At 41.2% G+C, this 19,664-nt stretch overlaps 1 pseudogene; it reads left to right on the forward strand.

The window, feature by feature from the left end:
• LOC141781550 (uncharacterized) overlaps positions 1-19,664 on the forward strand; it is a 156,568-nt pseudogene continuing 136,904 nt past the window's right edge.

The raw sequence follows: 19,664 nt of genomic DNA on the forward strand, positions 1-19,664 counted from the left end.
GAGAGAGAGAGAGAGAGAGCAGTGAACTGTTGGAAACTACTCGACTGACTGTCTGACAGGCTGACTGACTGAGTGTTGTCTGTTCTCCACGTCGCTGCAGCCTCTTCTTCCTCGCATTGTATGAAAACGGACAGCGAGTCTTCAGTCGCTCCACAGAGGTGAGTGTGATACTTTAATGTCTCTGAAATGTGTCCAGTGTGAAGAGGTGAAATGTCCACTGACTGTCCATCGTTGCGAAACAGTCTTCTGACAGCGCTGCTTTGTAAACAAACTGAGAGCTGCGACCAGACAGACAGGCAGAGCTGCTCTGGGTTGCACACTCTCAATGCACATAGGAGCAGTGCTGTTTCACTCACTTTTGTGTTTTGTCTTTGTGGTTTTATGTTGAATCAACAGGCTGGTCCCTGTTATAATAATAATAATAATAATAATAATAATAATAATAAATGTATTTATATAGCATTTCTCAAAACAGATGTTACAAAGTGTTTTACAAGACAATAAAAGCAGATAAATAAAGTAAAAAAGATATGGTAACTGCTAAAACAGAACATCAGACAATAAAAGCAGATAGAGTAAAACAAATATAGTAACTTCTAAAACAGAACATTACAGAACATTTCAATAATAATAATAATAATAATAATAAATGTATTTATATAGCACTTCTCAAAACAGATGTTACAAAGTGTTTCACAAGACAATAAAAGCAGATAAATAAAGTAAAATATATGGTAACTGTTAAAACAGAACATCACAGAACATATCAATAATAATAATAATAATAATACATTTATTTATATAGCACTTCTCAAAACAGATGTTACAAAGTGTTTCACAAGACAATAAAAGCAGATAAATAAAGTAAAAGATATGGTAACTGCTAAAACAGAACATCACAGAACATATCAATAATAATAGAAGTGGTAAAATGGTAGGACAAGTTCATAAAACAAATAGTATATATACATAAATGTGTATAAATGTACACATGCGTCCAGAAACGCATGTATACATACATATATTTATACCCTTCTACATATAGGAATGCTATCCTAAAAAAAAATGTGTTTTCAAAAGTTTTTTAAAAGTGGATACAGAGTTAGATGATCGTATCTCTATAGGAAGTTATGACAGCAATGAGTTTACTGTCACCTTATTGTGGACAGTATATTCTGCGTTCACAGGACCTCTTTGTGCTCTCTGTCCCAAAAACTCGGACAAAAATTGGGGAAAGTTTTTTTTGCATATTCTGCACCCACAGCCTGGAATCTGCTCCAAAAGGACCTAAAACTCAAGGAGCTGGTATCATTAAATATGTTTAAATCTAAAAATGAAGGCTTTAGAAGCAGACTCTATGGCATGCCAATGTTTTTTAGATTCCCTTGTTGTACAGCTGACTCCCAGAAAAGTTCCTTTTTGTCCCCTCATTTGTCTTTAGATAGTTCTCTTTTAATGCAAATTTGAGTGCTTTTGTGAATTGTATTTTATCTCTATTTCTGTCTGCAACTTTGTGTTCTTGCTGCTAACCGTCTTGGCCAAGTCTCCCTTGGAAAAGAGGTTCTTAATCTCAATGGGACAAACCTGGTTAAATAAAGGTTAAATAAAAATAAATATTGCGATGACGCTAGCTGTAAATAGCACTACAAGGCTCACTGTCATAGTGGTATCTGTTTAAAAATGTAGTTTTTCCAAGCCTCCCTCAGTCCAGCCTGGCAGGACTCAAATGTATAACTACACGAGATGAGGTGAAATAGGACCATAAAGATAACCACACAGGTTTTGACAGGCTTTGACTGTAATGAGCATTATACAGCGCCAGTGAGTCTAATAATGGTGTAATGGGCATGCTGCAGAAGTTTGACAGCCCGACTTGAGAGCTTTTGTTCAGTCACTCTTGGTGCTTATATCCTGCTGTATTCAAGTGCAAGTTTGGAGCTTCTTTTAATCGAGGATTTCCATTTTTATGGAACCGCTTTTACTTCATATTTCAGAGAGAAATCTTGCACTTTGTACTCCATGACGTCTGACTGCTGTTAAGGGATAACATGCAGATTGCACAAATTCACAAAACGAATGCATTATTAAACGACACAACAGCAGTTTATTAGTTTTGCCACTTTGACCAGCTGTAACATAAAATCAGTGGCTGCTTATGAGTCCACCACATTAACAAGTACTTTTGCACTGTTGATACTAATTCATCTTACACCAGTTTTGTTTTATTCAAGTAAAATATGTATTTTTGCACCACTGATTTGGATCTTACAAATACCAAATATGGTATTTTAAATATATGATTAATTTTAGGTAGATGATTACTTAGAAAAAAGCATGAACATTAGAACGCTGGAGTGACGTTGGTTATACAAATAAAACAACCATAAGGTACAATAAAGTCAGTCAGTATTGAATACCATAAATGCAGTAGCAGTATGATAATAGGGAAGATTTTCAAATTAAAAAGGTCGCTATTATCTCACTAGTAGAGCTCCACACAGACACACAATAAGACTTGATACTGTAGTCATTTTAAACTCTAAGAATATGGCTTGAGAAGAAGAAGAACAAATGACTTTCTCTGGAGAAACTTAGAAGCTATAAATGCCAGCTGTGTTCATCTGCTCATTGTCACGAACGCTGAATCCTAAATGTGAAAGGAGTGGAGTTAATCAGGTCTGTGCCATTCATTTTAGCTGTCCTCACTGAGCGTTACTGTAAAACAGAGGATGCATTGTTGCTTTGCATTGGCCCTGTTGTTGACATGTTGTCTGAAAAAGCATGAAATGGTTCATAAAGTTCAACCCCATGCTGACAGGCAAAGCTGTAATGCACAACTCCTGAATCAAGATGTTTGTGCTGCTTGCTTACAAACAAAGCTGAAATGTCACTGACGCTTTGATATCTGTGTGTGTGTGGTGTGTGTGTGTCCTTGTGTATTTGCATGCAGATGAACTTACCTGCACCTTCCTGATAATGTGCATCCTTTGACATTTAGTTGCTGGCTGAATGCTGAGTTGTTTTCCTTTCGAACAAGCCAGCAAAATGTCTTCTAGAAACCTACAGTCGAGCTGGCATTGACTTTGTCCCCCGTGGCTACTAATTGAGAGTTAGGTGTTGTGATAATAAAGCCCTCTGCCCACTGTGATAATGTCCCCCCTTGAGGTTGCTGTGTGAAAATGATGGGCTCTATGACGTCTCTCTGAGTCCTTCCCTCTTAGCACAGCAATAGGAATGCTTGGTTTGCTGACACTTTCCTTTTTGGCTTCGGGATGTGTTTTTAGTTGAATCATCATTTTGTCATTTAAAATAACTGCATTTTTTCTGTATATCTTTGGAAATTTAGTACATTTTGCTTTTTGGACAAAGCAATTTAGAAAACAATTTAGAAAAACAGATCTATTTGTGATTATTTTGACTGATATTGCAGTCAGTTGTGATATATCATTTACATTGAAAAACATATTAAATTGATTATGGTGTTAATTTTGTGGGAATCTGTACAAAACAAATATGTTTTCAGAGCATTAGTGTAGCATCAAACAACTGTTTGCTATGTAAAGATATAGAGGAGTAATGTCTACCAGAGCAGAGAATGAAGTCACTCTCCCTCTGTGTGTGTTGTAGTCCAAGCTTCTCCGTGCTTTGTTGACATAGCCGGGCCGGCCTCACATGCTTTTAGTGCATGTTCAAACATCAGAGCGTGCCCCACTGGCTAGCTCACGGCCGCCGCACTGTACCGCTCTCATATGGCGGTAACAGCTAATAACGCTGTTGCAGAAGCGTAACACCCAGCCTACGGTTCTCCCCCAGGCTAACACTGTTAGCTCTGTCAGCAGTGTTGCCTTTATTTTCACTGTCAGCGCTGTAAGCACCGCTGGCTGCGAGCCGCCGGTTGAGCTGTCGCCAGGTTGAGAGCCGTAAAGAGGCAATAGAAATGTTCCCAATCTCGCATTAGCACCTTTAAGTCTGTAGAATATGATGTGTAGGCCAGGACATCTCTGCAGTACGACAATATCTCATTTAAAATGGTATTTCAATTTTACCTTTAACAATTATTGTGTGAAAAATTCATGACTCATCTTCCCTGTCAGTTCTCATTCTATCTCTTCTTTTGCACTTTTCTGCATGTCTGCACTCTCAATCAATTAAAACATTTCAGTCAAGCTGTACTCTACAGGATATAACGGTCAGTGACTTTTAGCATTTAACCCCGTTGGCCACGTTACCCTGTATGCCCCCTCTGTCACGGGTCACCAAAGCAGGGTTTTCCCAGGTTTCTGTGATTTGGGTCACCGTGGGAACATGGCACGCTGGTCAGGCATGAATTGGCTGGCACACTGTGTCCCTGACAGAAAGACCCAGATGCCGGAGAAGTAGCAGCAGCAGCAGGAGGAGACAGGGGAACCCAATGTTTTATCCCATAAGCCAACTGTGCCATGTGCTCACAGCATGGCCTGGGCTTCTCACTTTTACTCTCCCCGCTGCCAGACAAGTGTAGGGTTCAGCAAGCTTGGGAAGGCTGTGATGAGTGCTGTAGGGGGGAGTTAGTTTGGAAGGGACAGCACAGGAGACATGTTCTTCAGCACTGACATCATGAGTGGCTGGAAGTGAGCCGATTAGAGCAGCGGTTTTGATCTGACTGAGCCACGAGTCAAAGGCGTCAGAATCACTTATGCCCTAATGAATGTGCTTAGCATAGGGCCTCTCCTTGGTCTGAACGGAGGAGGAGAGGATTGACAGATGAAAGATAACGGAAAGAATCTCTTTAGCTTGTGATCCAATTCTTTGTGGTGAAAATGATCACGTGAATAATGCAGCATAAACTACTGTATGAAAGACAAACGGGGGCACGAGGGGACATTCTGGGTGAAAGAGAAAGGGAAACATTCAAAGGGAAGTGATCAGGAAGCATGTGGTGAAATGCGCCCTACCCTCCTCCCCCTTTCAGTTGGGCTAACGCTAATCCACTGGTCACGTGACCATGAGCTCTTAGCCCGGTCTGGGCCAGGAGCGCTCTGATCCATCTGTCGAATAGCGTTGCTGATTGTTGGCATTCACAGCGCGTACGCCCGCCTGTCCCATGATCACTGTCTGCTCCACACAAGACTCAAATTTGATTTCCATCAGCTAGTCTGCAGGGTTTGATCAGCAGTTCCTCTCACTGTCTCTTTCCCATTATCCTTTATTCTCCATCTATATCTCTCTTTGTCTAACCTTCATTGAATTCCTCTTTTCAGTGCAGTGAGTAAGTGGGAGGAGGATGACAGTCAACCCTTCCAGACACTGAGACGCATGATAAGGCCTTGGGTTATTATCTCAGTGACACAACACTCAAAGGCAAGTTTGCACTAAGCCATATGAAGGAAGTCACAAATCAGGAAAGGAAAGTATACGCTTGAATTCCCACGAGTTGTGTAGGAGACGTCAGACGGAGGTCAGCCCAGAATAGACTTGGAATGGATATACGTGGTTTGGATTAATCTTTTTCTCATCTTTACACAACGCTTAAGCCTAAACCAGCCTGGTCGGTGTGTAGGAGGGGAGCCGGATGGGTCCAACAAACACACGACTTTCAACTAGGAGACCGGTGTTTGGTTTTGTTTGTGACGTGTTTTTTTAGTGACGTATGTGACATATTTTCCGTACTTATGTTACGTTGTTTCCGTATATATTTGAAGGCCAGCCATGACATTTTTCATAAACCTAAGTGAGTGTTTTTGTTGCCCCCTGCTAGTACTGCACTTTCATACACGTGTGTAATATTCACGCCTCGGCGAGGCAAAACGTGACACTGAGACGCTATCCTCTGGGTGGACAAGTGGCTCTATTACACGCTTTGGCGTGTTATCGGGTTGCCTAAATACACAGGAGAAAAATGCTGTTGCAACTTACTGGCCTTGCCCTTAAGATCTCAATACCACACTGTCTTTCATGTGTAGAGGGTACTTTGCATTAAGCATACATGATTACAAATGATGCTACGTTCCAGACAACTGGAAAATTTACGACCTCCTACTAGAAAAATTACAACGGAACGCCACTCAAAGGCGGAGTTGTGAAGTCGGGGCAAATCCATCTACCCCAACTTCACCAAGAAGCAGTCGTCTGACGTCACTCAACAATGGAAGCGTACATTGTAGATAGGGGTGTAAGAAAATATCGATACACTTGAGTATCGCGATGTTATATTTCGATTTTTTCAACAGCGGCTCAGATTGCACAAAAAACAGTGCTATGATGCCGGATGTTATAGGGATTGTGATAAATGTAAATTTGGAACGCAGCAAAAACGCAGCAAAAGGTTCAGTGACATGAATAATCTGCATAATCTTGTTGACTCAAAAACTGTATTCAGACGCTCACTTTGTTAATTAGACTCTAGCAAATGATGTTATAAGTCTCACACAATCTCTCTCATCCTTTGGCTTGATCCATGTTGTTACGCTTCAGCAGGGGACACACGCCCAGCTGAGGGTCGGTAGCTCGAAGGTTAGCGAAAGCCAGCTTGTGAGCGACTGGCAAGTTTCCCTTTTTACTTTGGAATCGACCAGAGCAGAATTATTCCAAGAGCAGCTCAGTGACCAGCAGCACACAACTGTGGCTGTGCCTTGAAGCTCTGAAATATGTATGTCATTAAAAGGCTAAATCTTCTCAGAGTTTTGCTTGCACATGTGCCTGAGTTAAATTGTGCCATTAAATAAGAGTTTAATACAAAAATGCTGGTTTACAGTTGAATGTTGGATTTGTCATTTGGTGAGTTATTGATCTATGACTTGTTTCATAGTGGTTTTGGAAAGTTGCACAGCACAACCTCTTTGTGTTTTATGAATGCCTTCAGGCCCTGAGTCATGCTTTATCTCTCTCATGCATGAATTATGTGAACGAATGGCTTCATCTGTGCCCTAAAGGAAATTGTATCATGTGAAGTCTTGAATCTGAAAAAGGGGGAAAGACCCCTGTTTGTTTAGTTCAGAACATGTGGGAGACATGTTGTTGGTGAGTAAAGTACTTCGACTATCAGGATAGTTGAAGTTGTACTCCAGTGAGATTTATAGAGAAGGTATGCAACAAGGTTAAAAACATAAAAACGTGCCTGTAGACAGGATTATGCACAAATCCTTTTCATATTTACACTGCAGGTGTAGTGTTACCGCTCTGTGTGGCACCAACGTTTGCAGAGTGTTAGTAGTTTATTTTCTATTTTCACACCGACACTATGCACACAGTGGGTCGCGACCTTATCTAACTTGACCTGCTGGCCTACTTCTGAAGGCAGTGTGTTTTTATCAGCCATGAAGTGACCAGGAAGCTGTATTAAGCATACTGCCCTCTGACTGTATGTGTCAAGTCAGAGAGGGGCATCTACAGTAACATTAACACTATTAAATTAACAAAGTTTAGTGTCTTATAGGACCATACTGTGAGTTTCTCAGTGCAGTAAAGTCTTAGTGACAGGAAAAGAAAAACCCAATTTAAGTTATCCTCAAATGCCTCCTCTAAACTATAAGCTCCTGAAATGGATTATGGAATGTGATACTGTTAATGCCAATATTTCTTGGCATACCACCACTGCAGACTCCTTAGTGGGGCTCTCCAACAGCCCATCCGCCCCCCTGTGACTGTCTCTCCCTCACACACACACTACTGCCCCCCCTGCCGACACTGACTCTCCCCCCTCTCTCAATATTTGCACTATCTTTATATCATGTTTATAGCTTATTTGTAATTTGTAAATTGTACATTTTTATTATTTTATTCTAACGTTTTTATCTATTCTTTTATCTATTCTTTTGTTTTTATCCATTCTTTTGTTATTATATTATACTGTTTGTCTCGCACCAAAAATGCCAAAGAAAATTCCTAGTGTATACCTCTTACACCTGGCAATAAACACCATTCTGATTCTGATTCTGATTCTGATTTAACTGTACATTTCCAGATGTTTGGACTGCTGCTTTTTTTAAGCAAACAGTACTGCCTATTATGAAGTTACACATACTTAATATTGAGATTTTTCAGTTCTCACAAACTTTGCCATGATGGTCCACCTTTCAGATGTTGTGCAGATTATGTCAGCTCATTAGAACTTGGTGGAATAATGAATTACCTCACTTTGAGGCAGTAAATTGTAGCCTCATCCTGCCCTCCTCAGCCTCATTTGGGTCATGCTCACACCCCAACACTTGTCCCTTAATGAGGCGGCCAATCCTGATGGAGGCTGAGGTAACTGCATCCGTCACCACAGGTGTAAAGGCCCAGAAACACCAAATTGACATCAAAGAACGAGCCGCGACGAAGGCCGACTGTTGCTTCGCCTCACGTCGCCTGTGTCTTGGCCAAAAAGTTACACTTCGCAAAGACTACAGCCAACTAGCATGCAAAGAGTACAGAAGCAGAGACGAAACTCTGGTGATTCTTTTACAACAGCTGCTGCCGCCATTTTGGACTGAGAACACATATTATATTAATATCATTGTATTGTTCAACACAGGCCATTTCGGTAGAATATGACAATAGAATAGAAATCATTTAGTTTTACTTTTGTACGGCACTTTTTAGGCGGACGATTTTCATGGCGTCTGGTAGTCACTTTGCCGCTGGGCGCTGATGCTGCAATGGAATGAACAATTGACTTTCACTTCTTGGCAATATACCTTCTTTGTAGCATGTACGTTCTGCGCTAGAGGAAATAATGCTCCACACCAACAGGTGGTGGTAGTCTGTATTCGTCATTCAAAAAGAGGAACCGGAAGACCACTGCGAATATACAAGCCGTTGTTATGATACGTAAATGAAACAAAGCAGCGTTTGCCAACCATTTTCACACCACTCTCACTCACCACTTGACTTCATTCCAGATGTCCATGTCGTTGTGAAAATATCCGTATATTGGAAGGATCAGATTAGATGAAGATGAGTTGATTAATCGGTCGTTGTGGTCTTAGTTGACCTAGATTTATTGAGTCAATAAGTCTTTTTTTATGCTTTTTCATGCTGAATGACTTATTTCCAAGAAGTTTATGAGCACATCTCTGGTAAACACAAGATTTAAAGTGGTGCTTTTGTATGATTCTTTGTGGAGAAATTCAGTTTTACAGATCTGTCAATAATCGATTAGTCAACAGAATCAAATTTCTTTGGTCGAGGACAGCCCTAGAAAAATGATTAGAGCCTTCTGTGTGTGTCCTCTTGACTTTACTCGTTGGCTTGCTCTACTCACTTTTGTTTTTCTTCTTCAATCAGTGCACGCACTGATTGGTTTGAGCTGAACAGCCAAGCAGAGGGATTTATCTTACTGACGGGCTCCGTCGCCGATTCAACATGCTGAATGGGCCGACAAGGGCAGACTAGTGCCGACGGTGCGAGACACACCGCAAACTGTAAGACTCACGGACGGCCCAACATTGGCCAACAGTCTGGTGTGTCAGGGCCTTAAATGAAGCAGACAGGAAAGAACTCAAAAGAAACAGATTTTTTCATTCTTGACACAATTTTGCAATGAATTGCTTGCTTGAGAGCTACAACTCAGCCTATCACTGGCCAGTTTCTTTAACAGTAACTTGCTACAGGAAAGGGAGCCGAAATGTAGCATCCAAGACTCAGCAGGTGGGGTTAACGCAGTTCACAAGGTCAGTGTCCAGACTTAGAGTCTTCAACAGACAGACAGGTAGAATCAGACCAGTGGGTTATACCATAAAGCTGGCTTACTGATTAAGTCTGACTTCATCACTTAGTGAAACCAAACCAGGAACCTCTTCAAACTTCAAATCTGCAACATGGAGTAAAGTAAAAAAAGCTGTTCCAAGTTTTACTCAGTGCTGTCAGTAAGTCAGACTCAATCACTAAGCTAGCCTTGTAGTATAATTCATAAAACAGACCGGCGGCCAACAGGAATGGTTTTAATGCCTTGGCAGCATGGATAGTATAAACAACTTGGCAAATAAAGTGGAAAACTGAATAGCTGTATGATATGGTCATTTTACAGTTCAAATATAACCTTGTTAGTTCTCTCTGGTTGTGAGGTTATAATGACACTGTTTCTTAAAGTAAATTGAAATATAAATCATAGGATTTTTTATTTAATTTCATTTCTTGAATTAAATTAAATGGACATTTAAAATGTCAGTAGTGCAGTTTCTTGTTGATTATTGGCTGGTATATACATCAAGATTGATATATTAGAGATCAGCTAAAATGGGCCAGTACTATCGGCTGTGCTGACGTATCGGTCGGGTTGTAATTTCCCTCCAGTGTTTTCTGGAGAATTTCTCTGCAGCGTTTGTGGGATTGTTTGAGTGTGAGGCTAAAGAGGAAGAAGACAGAGCTGGCGACAACAGGGTCATACAGGGTCACAAACTAATCATGATTAATAGCCCTTATTTATTATTATTTTAACATGAGAAAGACGTATTGAAGCTTTAACTTACTAGATGCAGATAGAAGTTTAGTGATAGCTTGTGCTGTGCTGTTTTTTTGCATAAACAATGCAGCTATAAACAGTTTTGTTGCTGTCGGGTCGGTCAGCATAGAGACACTTGTGTCTTAATTGAGCAGGATGAGAGGGAGCTGCTGCTGCTGCCACTGCTATGTTCAAGCCTATTACAGGTTTACTGCAAATGAGACAGATTGGGAAACCAATGGACAGCTCATAGACACATAAACACCATGTTTGCAGGGAAAGGTCATGGATAAAAACAGGTTGACACTCTAAAAAAAGAAAGCATGCTGTCGGGAAATGAAATATCATGTCACCAAATGTATCTACGGTGGCAGTGCACAAGTAGCACATGTATGCACACGGGAGGGACATAAACAATTTAGCTCAGTTGTTTGTGCTGCCATTATTCATGACATGTTAGAATGAATGTGTGTGTGTGTGTGAGACATGTCGACTAGATTTAGGTCATGGATGCTCCCTTGTGTCTCGGGGAGAGAGCTAACATCTGTGTAAGATTACTGTAAGGAGCATTTGATTAAAAATGATTTTGATGACATACAAGGGGAAAAAGAGATTTCTGAATTATTGATGCTTATGTCTCATTTATATGTGGTTGTACTTTGGATTAAAATGTGCTGGATTAGAGTAGAAATAGAGCTGAATGATTGAACACAAGCAGTTCCTTTATTCCTCCCTGTATTGTTATTTTACAAGTGCATTTTCTGAACCTTTTTGTTTTGCACATGTAGACCTCATGATCTTTTATAAACCAACACCGTGTAGGGCAGTAGATGCTCTCTATCTGTCCCTTCCATGCTTGTAGAGGCACTGGCGCAATATAATGCAAAGTCAGTGTTTGGATTTGTGGAGCTGTTATCCCCTATTGATTCTGTGAGCTCATCTGTGCCCGCGGCAGCGTCTGGCTAACAACGCTCTCAGATGAGCTGTGCACAACATCTCCAGCCACCCTGCCGCTCCCACAGCAAAACAAATTTTATATGCTCTCTGTAAAATGAAATAAGGACTTGGAAATAATCCACATTCGGTGTGTTATAGATTGGTATGCGCGGTCTTGCTGATTCCAGATGTTTATTTGATGAAGATTTACTTCCCCCTTTTTTGCACTTGTGCATGCATGCAGTATGTCTTAGTGCAAATGTGTACATGTGTTTGTTTAGTTTGTCTAGTTTCAGTTTCTACAATAGCATACAGGTCAAAGAGTGGTCTACAATGAAGTCAAAGTGTAACTATTCATAAAGATGTTACATGATAAAGACTTACATGAGTTTAATCTTTACCTATACATTGAAAGAAACATCAGGGACTCCAACCTGCCCGACATCTTTAGATCCTATCTGTTGTCCCCTGCTACCCCTTTGAGCCATTTGGCCATGTGAGTCAATCACATGCGCTGTTAAATGTATGCTAAGAGAGAGATGGGGGTGCATGTTGGTCAAATACATTGTTTATCATCATAGTGTGTGGCATTATTACCATCAAACCTCATTAAACACATTTTACATCCTCACATGATCTCCTATCCCTGCTCTTTGTTTTGCACCCAGCGGAGCCATGAGGCACTCCTAGCACTGGAGTGTTTGTATTGTTCTCTTCTATGTTCTCTTTTTACCTACAGAAAAGACTTTGAACTGTGGAGCATCTATTTTTAATCACACTTGTGGATATGCGAAACTCCTCTCACTAATGCAAATGAGAAAGCTAACAAGAGAGTTTACCTGTTTAGATGAGGGAAGCACAGAAATGGCCTTCACTGAATAGACGTATAGCACAATAACAGGAGAATGAAGCTTTATTTGCTATGCAAGGCGTCTTTATTCCCCTCAATATATGTTTTTCTTTAAATCATTTTTTTTTTATCTCAGCTGGTTAGACTGTTATCAGGTCATTAAAACGGTGTTATCAGTGGTTATTAGCCTCATACTTGTGGGTTTTATCATTGATTCACATGGGCAATCACTGATAGAAGGAATAAAAGAACACAACAGTAAATCGGATGACTATCCTCTGGCTACATATGACTTAATTCCCTCCTTTACAGTGCTTAAAGGTGGCCGGTACTCACCGGGACGTAGTACCGGCACTTCTAGATTTTACTCCTTGGTGTACCGTGACTTTTTCTCATGCTTTTCTGCCCTCTCCATATCAGGTTCTCTTTGAGATTCATAATGACGATTCATAACAGTGCAGCGTATTTGCGCCTCGCCTCATAAGCCGTATGAACATAAATACACATGTGGAGAGAATCTGGACGAGCCGACGCACGGCACGGGGGAGGGGAGTGAGAACGAGGGTGCTGTAATATATCGGTACAATGTTAATTTCCTTTTTGTGAAATAATTAGTGAACTGTTGGTCATACCTTTTTTTAAATTTGTGAACAAATATAAATAATGAAACATAATTTAAAGGATTTCTGAATCTCTTCTTTTAGAATCTGCTCTTTTAGGGCAAACATTTCTAGAAGAATTGAATGTTCAGACGAAGGCTGTGATAAATAATAAAAATAATCATTTAATTAGTAATAATAATAATGGTCCAAAATGATGAAAAAATTGCACAGCTTCAAGTCAAAAACCTTCAACTTTTCTTGAGGGAGGCCCCCAAACCCAATATCTCCTATTATCTTTTATTCACTGTAGAAATTCAATCTGTGTCTCTGTAAAATGTTTAGCAGCATCCTGACTGGGACAGTGCTCCATAACCTGAATGAATAGCTCACACACCTCAGCTCTGCATGCATACTTGCCTGCCTGGCTGGCCGGTGTTGATTTCAATTTATAGACATCCTAAAATAGGCCTATATTATAGAGCGATACTACAAATAACACAGGAAAGCACTTTAAGTATTAACACTCTATAAAAAACACCCCCGAGACCCTATAGTGTTCCAGTTGGAATATTATTGGAGTATTATAGGCCTACTATATAAAATGGATAGGCCAAGTATAATAATATAGCAATAAAATCAACACTGACTTTGTCTGACAGGATAACATGCTTAAAGAAATAATGAATAAATTGGAATAAGTCGCAAGAGATCGCTGATACACACACCAACATGTGAATAAGGGAGTACTGGCACTTCTTTTTTTCCACTTCAAGCTTCTTTTATATTCTGTTCTTCTACTTGGAGATTATATTACCTGCATTCACAGATTTTCAATTAAATGTGTGCAACTCTTTTAGGCTGATTATTGGTAACTTAATTCAATTCAATTTAATTCAAATCACTTTATTTGTCCCCGAGGGGCAATTGTAGAGGCTCGTAGAGTAGTACCATTAACAACACAATACAAAACACTTTTTTAAACATCTTGAAAGTTAAAAATATTGATACTAATATAGTAATAATACTAGTAAAATACTTAAAATAGTTAAAAATAGTGCAGTATACACAGTATACGATACATATAAATATAAAAAAAACGGATGAATGAAAAAGCTATACAGTATATGTATTCAGGAAGGATGCATTGAGGAGGCAGGCAAGTTTAGGAGCATTTTCATGATTACCCAACCTCAAACCGGCATAGATTTCACATGAATACCCAGTGAATTAGGAAATCATCTCATGCAGGGAAAGCAGGGGAATGAGGGTGAAAGGGGGGGTGGCTGTGGCACTCTGTGTTACCTCAGTGTCCATGCTCAGCTTATCCAGATTATCCCTGTGCCACTACCATAATCACCCAGACGCTACCGTGCATAAAGCACCATAAGGTTGATGCCATTGTTTTCCTTCTTTAATGTGGCAGCGATGACAGCCCTGTCTTGTTTTTCTGTTTGTCCTCCTGTCATAAGCAACTCCACCACACCCAGCACTATGGCAACATAGCGACAGTGTGACATTTGGATTATTGGTTTGATGAGGACACTGTGTGTGGGCCACTGTGCAAGAAACAGAACACAGAGGACCATGCTCTTTGTCTACTATTTATCTTTGTGTCGTTATCTGGAATGAAGTTATTGAAAGGCCACATGGCTATGTTAGGTTATGTGATGGTAAGTGATGGACTGATAGCTAGGCTGCAGGATTAGCATCTCGCACTTTCACCTGCGATGGGTCCCTTTAAAGCTGGACAGGACTGACTGAGGTGATAGGCGGTTCACGTCTGAGCACTATCACGCCCTTTAAGGATGACTGATAGCTACTTCTGACTGTCACCAAGGCAGCAGGTGTGTTGAAACATATCTTCATCAAGAGGAGATAGCAATTCAGGGACAACCACAGGCTTGTCGACACAGGCTTTTTGAATCCTTGGGATGTGGAGGAAGATACTCTGTGGACTTCAGCAATGATCTGTTGATGGCAGAGAAGATATTCAGTAATGGTTTGAAATGCTGAGGGGTCTGGATACTACATACTCTCCGCTATGTTAATGTGCATGGTTCCCTTCAGAGCCCACATTGCGTATGTTACTATAATCCTCATACATAATAAACATGTCAGAGTACAAGTAGTGCCTGCGTTGGTTTCCAAATTTGAGTGTGCCCTCCTACTCTTTCATTGGTCAGAGTTCTGTCCCAGGTCAATCATTGGCTGTGCTTCAGAGACTTTAAAGGACCAGTGTGTAAAATTTAGGGAGATCTATTGGCAGAAATGGAATATAATATCAATAAGTATGTTTTCTTTATAATCACCTGAAAATAAGAATTGTGTTTTCGTTAGCTTAGAAAGAGCCGTTTATATCTACATACGAAGCGGGTCTTCTTCACAGAGTTGGTTGCCATGTTTCTACAGTGACCCAGAACGGATAAACCACTGTGCTAACTGCTTGGGCCGGAGTCAATAACATTATTCGCCCCGGAGTTAACCCCCGTCACTCCACTCAGCCGACATGGGAAACCTCTGTTGGTCTTGAGGAGCTGCAGCATTTATTTCTGCACAAACTGCAACTTCCACTGCACTTTCACTTGATCTTCTCAGAGCTAAACCAACTCTGTCTTAAGCTCCACTAGCTCATTTGTTTGCTCACACACATTCGCCGCCGCTCTCTCTCTCTCTCTCTCGCTTCACCACTCACTTCACATGTACACACACACGCGCTGACTCTTCTATTCTATTCTCCGCTATCTTGTGTGGTGTTTTGATTGAAGAGGAAGTAACTACTCGAGTGATGTGCTAGTCGTAGGCAGGTTCTTTAGGCCTTGTTTGTCTTTGTCGTAGAATGATTTTTTACTCTGAAGCAGTCGTTATATACTCATCGTGGTCATGACATATCTTGTAGCTGGTTGTCTGTGTGTTTGTGAAATGCCTGTAAAGAAAACGAACACCCGACTGAAGATATAAATCCGTGGCAGCTGGTATTTGATTTCGGTGAGCGGGCCCAATGTAAACAGGCGGCGCTGTCACGAGAGTCTATTGATCAGGCTGTGTGGTGGCAGATGAACTCACAAAGAGCGAGTGGCCCTTTTAGAATACAATAAATGAGGTTCACGTTTGTAAATGCGGATCTCCCACCTCGCCGGGCTGCAGAGCGAGAGATAGCAAACAGAACCCAGTACTTGTACAGGCAGGCGTTCTCACACTCAGCAGGTGTCTCTGAATAAACACACAGTATTTCATCTGCCCATTCGGACCTTTGTTCAGGCTGTCTGTGTTTACTGTCTATGTTTACTGGGAACCGAGAGTAGAAGGTTGAATCCCACCACTCGGTATTAATAACATTTTGCTGTGTCACGGCCGTACCTTGTCGCATAGACGCAGAGATATGCAGCTCCTTTAGTGGAGCGGATAGTGGAAAAATCGTGCAAATAGTGATACAAGCACCAAATTTGGCATGATGATTCCCGAGGGGTCACTTAGCAAATATAAACGATCGGCCACTTGAAAATCCAAGACGGCGGCCATTTTTCAAGATGGCCGCCAAATTGACCTGCCGTTAATGGTTTCTCTCATAGAAATTCATCTACTTGGTCAATTTGAGTGATCTTGGTGTCAAATTATGTGATTTCTAGCATGCTGGATCTTATTTTGATAGTTTTAATAATTTTGAACTGCAATATGGCGGACATTTTTAAGATGGCTGTCAAATTTACTCGCAGAGAATGCTTTTCTTAAAGAAATGCATGTACTTGGTCAACTTGAATGATTGTGATGTAGAATTATATGTTTTCTGGTATGCTATCTAATCTAACAATTTTTACAGCTTTAACATCCTCCAATACGTTTTTTTTTTTTTACTTTTGGCTGTCCGGTGAGTCTTTGCTTTGTGGTGTTTGCAAGGCTCAATTGGCTTGTAGGCCTACTGTTGTAGATATCAATAGCTGCTGTTGCCATAGGTGTAGGGGCTTAGTGGTAGAGGTAGCACCTTTGTTTCAGAAGTCAGCCACATCCTCCAGGATGGACTACTCGCACTGGTTCACACTACTTGCCCAACTCTCATCTATGGCTCCATGAAGTTGCCAGTGCACGGCAATGACCACACCTCGGACACCATGTTGGCTCATGGGCTGAACTAGGTGAGGGTAAAACACAGAGAGTCTCTGTGTGATGGAGTATTTCTAGCTCCAAATTTCAAAGTGCATAGAGTCAACGAACCAGCCATCTTTATCCATGAGGTTCCCACACCAACATATCTATCAGTTGCCTCTTTCTGGTCTTGGAAAACACAGACAGGCCAACATACATAGCAAAAGGTGTCTTCCTGTCCTTGGATTGCCTGTGGACCTGCGATCCTTCCCTGTATTTGGCAAAACAGCTCTACTGTAACAGTTGCAAGGTCAGATTTTGATGTGCCATTTTGGAGTTGTGACTTGATATCAGCCCCATGTTCAATCATACATACAAACTGAAGCAGTGATGGTGGGACGGTATCTTCAAGGTACCCATCATGAGACGTGCTGTTGAATTCTGATTTATGCTGAAACATGTCACGACGTATCATCTGAGCAGCCTTTGCCAGGTGGACTGCTTCTCCATATTTGCTTCCTTCTTCTGGGACAGCTCTTCTTTCTTCTGCAGCTGTTGGGCATTCAGATAGGCTCGTTCTCGTTTGTACAGAGCAGCCAAGCAAGCAGGCTGACATCTCCAGCACTCAGATTGGGAAGGAGCTTTCCATCACTGAACGGGCACTTGCTTGCATGGGATACAGCTAGGTTCATACATTATTTTACGCAATCTGTACACTATCTGGATAACTGAAACCCCATTATCCTTGGCTCGGCTCTCCCGCGCTTGCACATCCTGTCGATTCAGGTTTTGCTGCCTTAAACTGATCAGGGGTAGTGCCCGACAATCACTCCTTTACAGTTCTTTGCTGTTTTTCCAATTCTGGCAGTTGGGTTGGAACCTCATGGATAAAGATGGCTGGCTCGTTGACTCTATGCACTTTGACATTTAGAGCTAGACATACTCCATCACAGAGATACTCTCTGTGTGCTACCCTCACCTAGTTCAGCCCGTGAGCCAACATGGTGTCCCGGGGTGTGGTCATTGCCGTGCACTAGCAACTTCATGGAGCCACAGGTGAGAGTTGGGCAAGTAGTGAGGACCAGTGCCAGTAGTCCATCCTGGAGGATGTGGCTGACTTCTGAAACAAAGGTACTACCCCTACCACTAAGCCCCTACACCTATGGCAACAGCAGCTATTGATATCTACAACAGTAGACCTACAAGCCAATTTAGCCATGCAAACACCACAAAGCAAAGACTCACCGGACAGCCAAAAGTAAAAAAAAAACGTATCGGAGGATGTTAAAGCTGTAAAATTAGATAGCATACCAGAAAACATATAATTCTACATCACAATCATTCAAGTTGACCAAGTACATGCATTTCTTTAAGAAAAGCATTCTCTGCGAGTAAATTTGACAGCCATCTTAAAAATGTCCGCCATATTGCAGTTCAAAATTATTAAAACTATCAAAATAAGATCCAGCATGCTAGAAATCACATAATTTGACACCAAGATCACTCAAATTGACCAAGTAAATGAATTTCTATGAGAGAAACCATTAACGGCAGGTCAATTTGGCGGCCATCTTGAAAAATGGCCGCCGTCTTGGATTTTCAAGTGGCCGATCGTTTATATTTGCTAAGTGACCCCTCGGGAATCATCATGCCAAATTTGGTGCTTGTATCACTATTTGCACGATTTGACTGAAAAATGGATGTTAGCCGCTCCACTACTTTGGCTGCCTGAAGGCCAAAGGTTAAAAGTCTGCCAATACAGGCTGATTATACAATTATAAGCACATCCTCCCTATCTATAGGCTACGTAGCATGCATGTGTGAATTTTCACTGATCTGGAACAACATAGGTGAAGTGCCCATGGTCTCATTTCAGCTCTTTAAGCCACCAGAATTGCAAATACATCACTATTAAAGGGATGATTTTATATTTTTAACTTTAGTTTAAGTATAATTTTCCTACTATAAGCAAATAAAATGAGGAATTGTTGCACTTTACAGCTATGCTACTTGCTTTTAAATATCGGTTGTGCTCTGGATCTCAACTCTGGACCCTGTTTGGGGTCCTATCTGAACGTGAATTGGTGCTGGTGCTGTCGTCGCTGTGGGCCACCTCTGTGGAGTAAAGGTGGGGTTGACCTTTACTGAAAGCACTGAGCTTGCCATGGAGGGAGGGGAGACATGGTAAGGGGAGCAACAGCGCAGAGGGGGGGATGGGTCCAGAGCTCTGGTGACTGTGTGTGAGAAAATGCAGCTATCCGACCTCTGACACATGACAAGCTGGGAAGATCAAAGGGCACAGCTCTCCAAAGCTGCCTGCATTGGTGTTTACAGGACTGCTGTAGAGAGAAGAAGAATACCACAGTGAAAGGGGAGATATAAACTTAAAGAAGCAGCAAGATAGTATTAAAGCTAGGGTTGGTAATCTTGAGAAACTGCAATAGTATGCTAAATTTAAAAAAGTATCCAAACGAAAACCCAGCCCAGTGTCGCCAACTCTTTACCAATGAAAGTAGATAGCAGCACCAGCTCCAAAAGTCGCCAAGTCAGCAACACTGACAGCCCGACCCTTCAGGCCTCCCTCTAAAGCCACTCCCCCAAAATTATCATTATGAACGTAAAAATATCATAATGAATGTAAACTATGAACATGGCTATTGTTAGTACACACAGCTGTCAAGCTGGCAGTTTGTGGAAGACGGTGACGCGTAATGAGTGCACAGACAGAGTGTGTGTATGTAGACAGGTAGGTAGGTCATCCAAATCTATATATTCGGGCTGAATGAGATGATTA

Source organism: Sebastes fasciatus, chromosome 13 (assembly GCF_043250625.1).
Source record: "Sebastes fasciatus isolate fSebFas1 chromosome 13, fSebFas1.pri, whole genome shotgun sequence".
In the NCBI taxonomy this organism is placed as follows: domain Eukaryota; kingdom Metazoa; phylum Chordata; class Actinopteri; order Perciformes; family Sebastidae; genus Sebastes; species Sebastes fasciatus.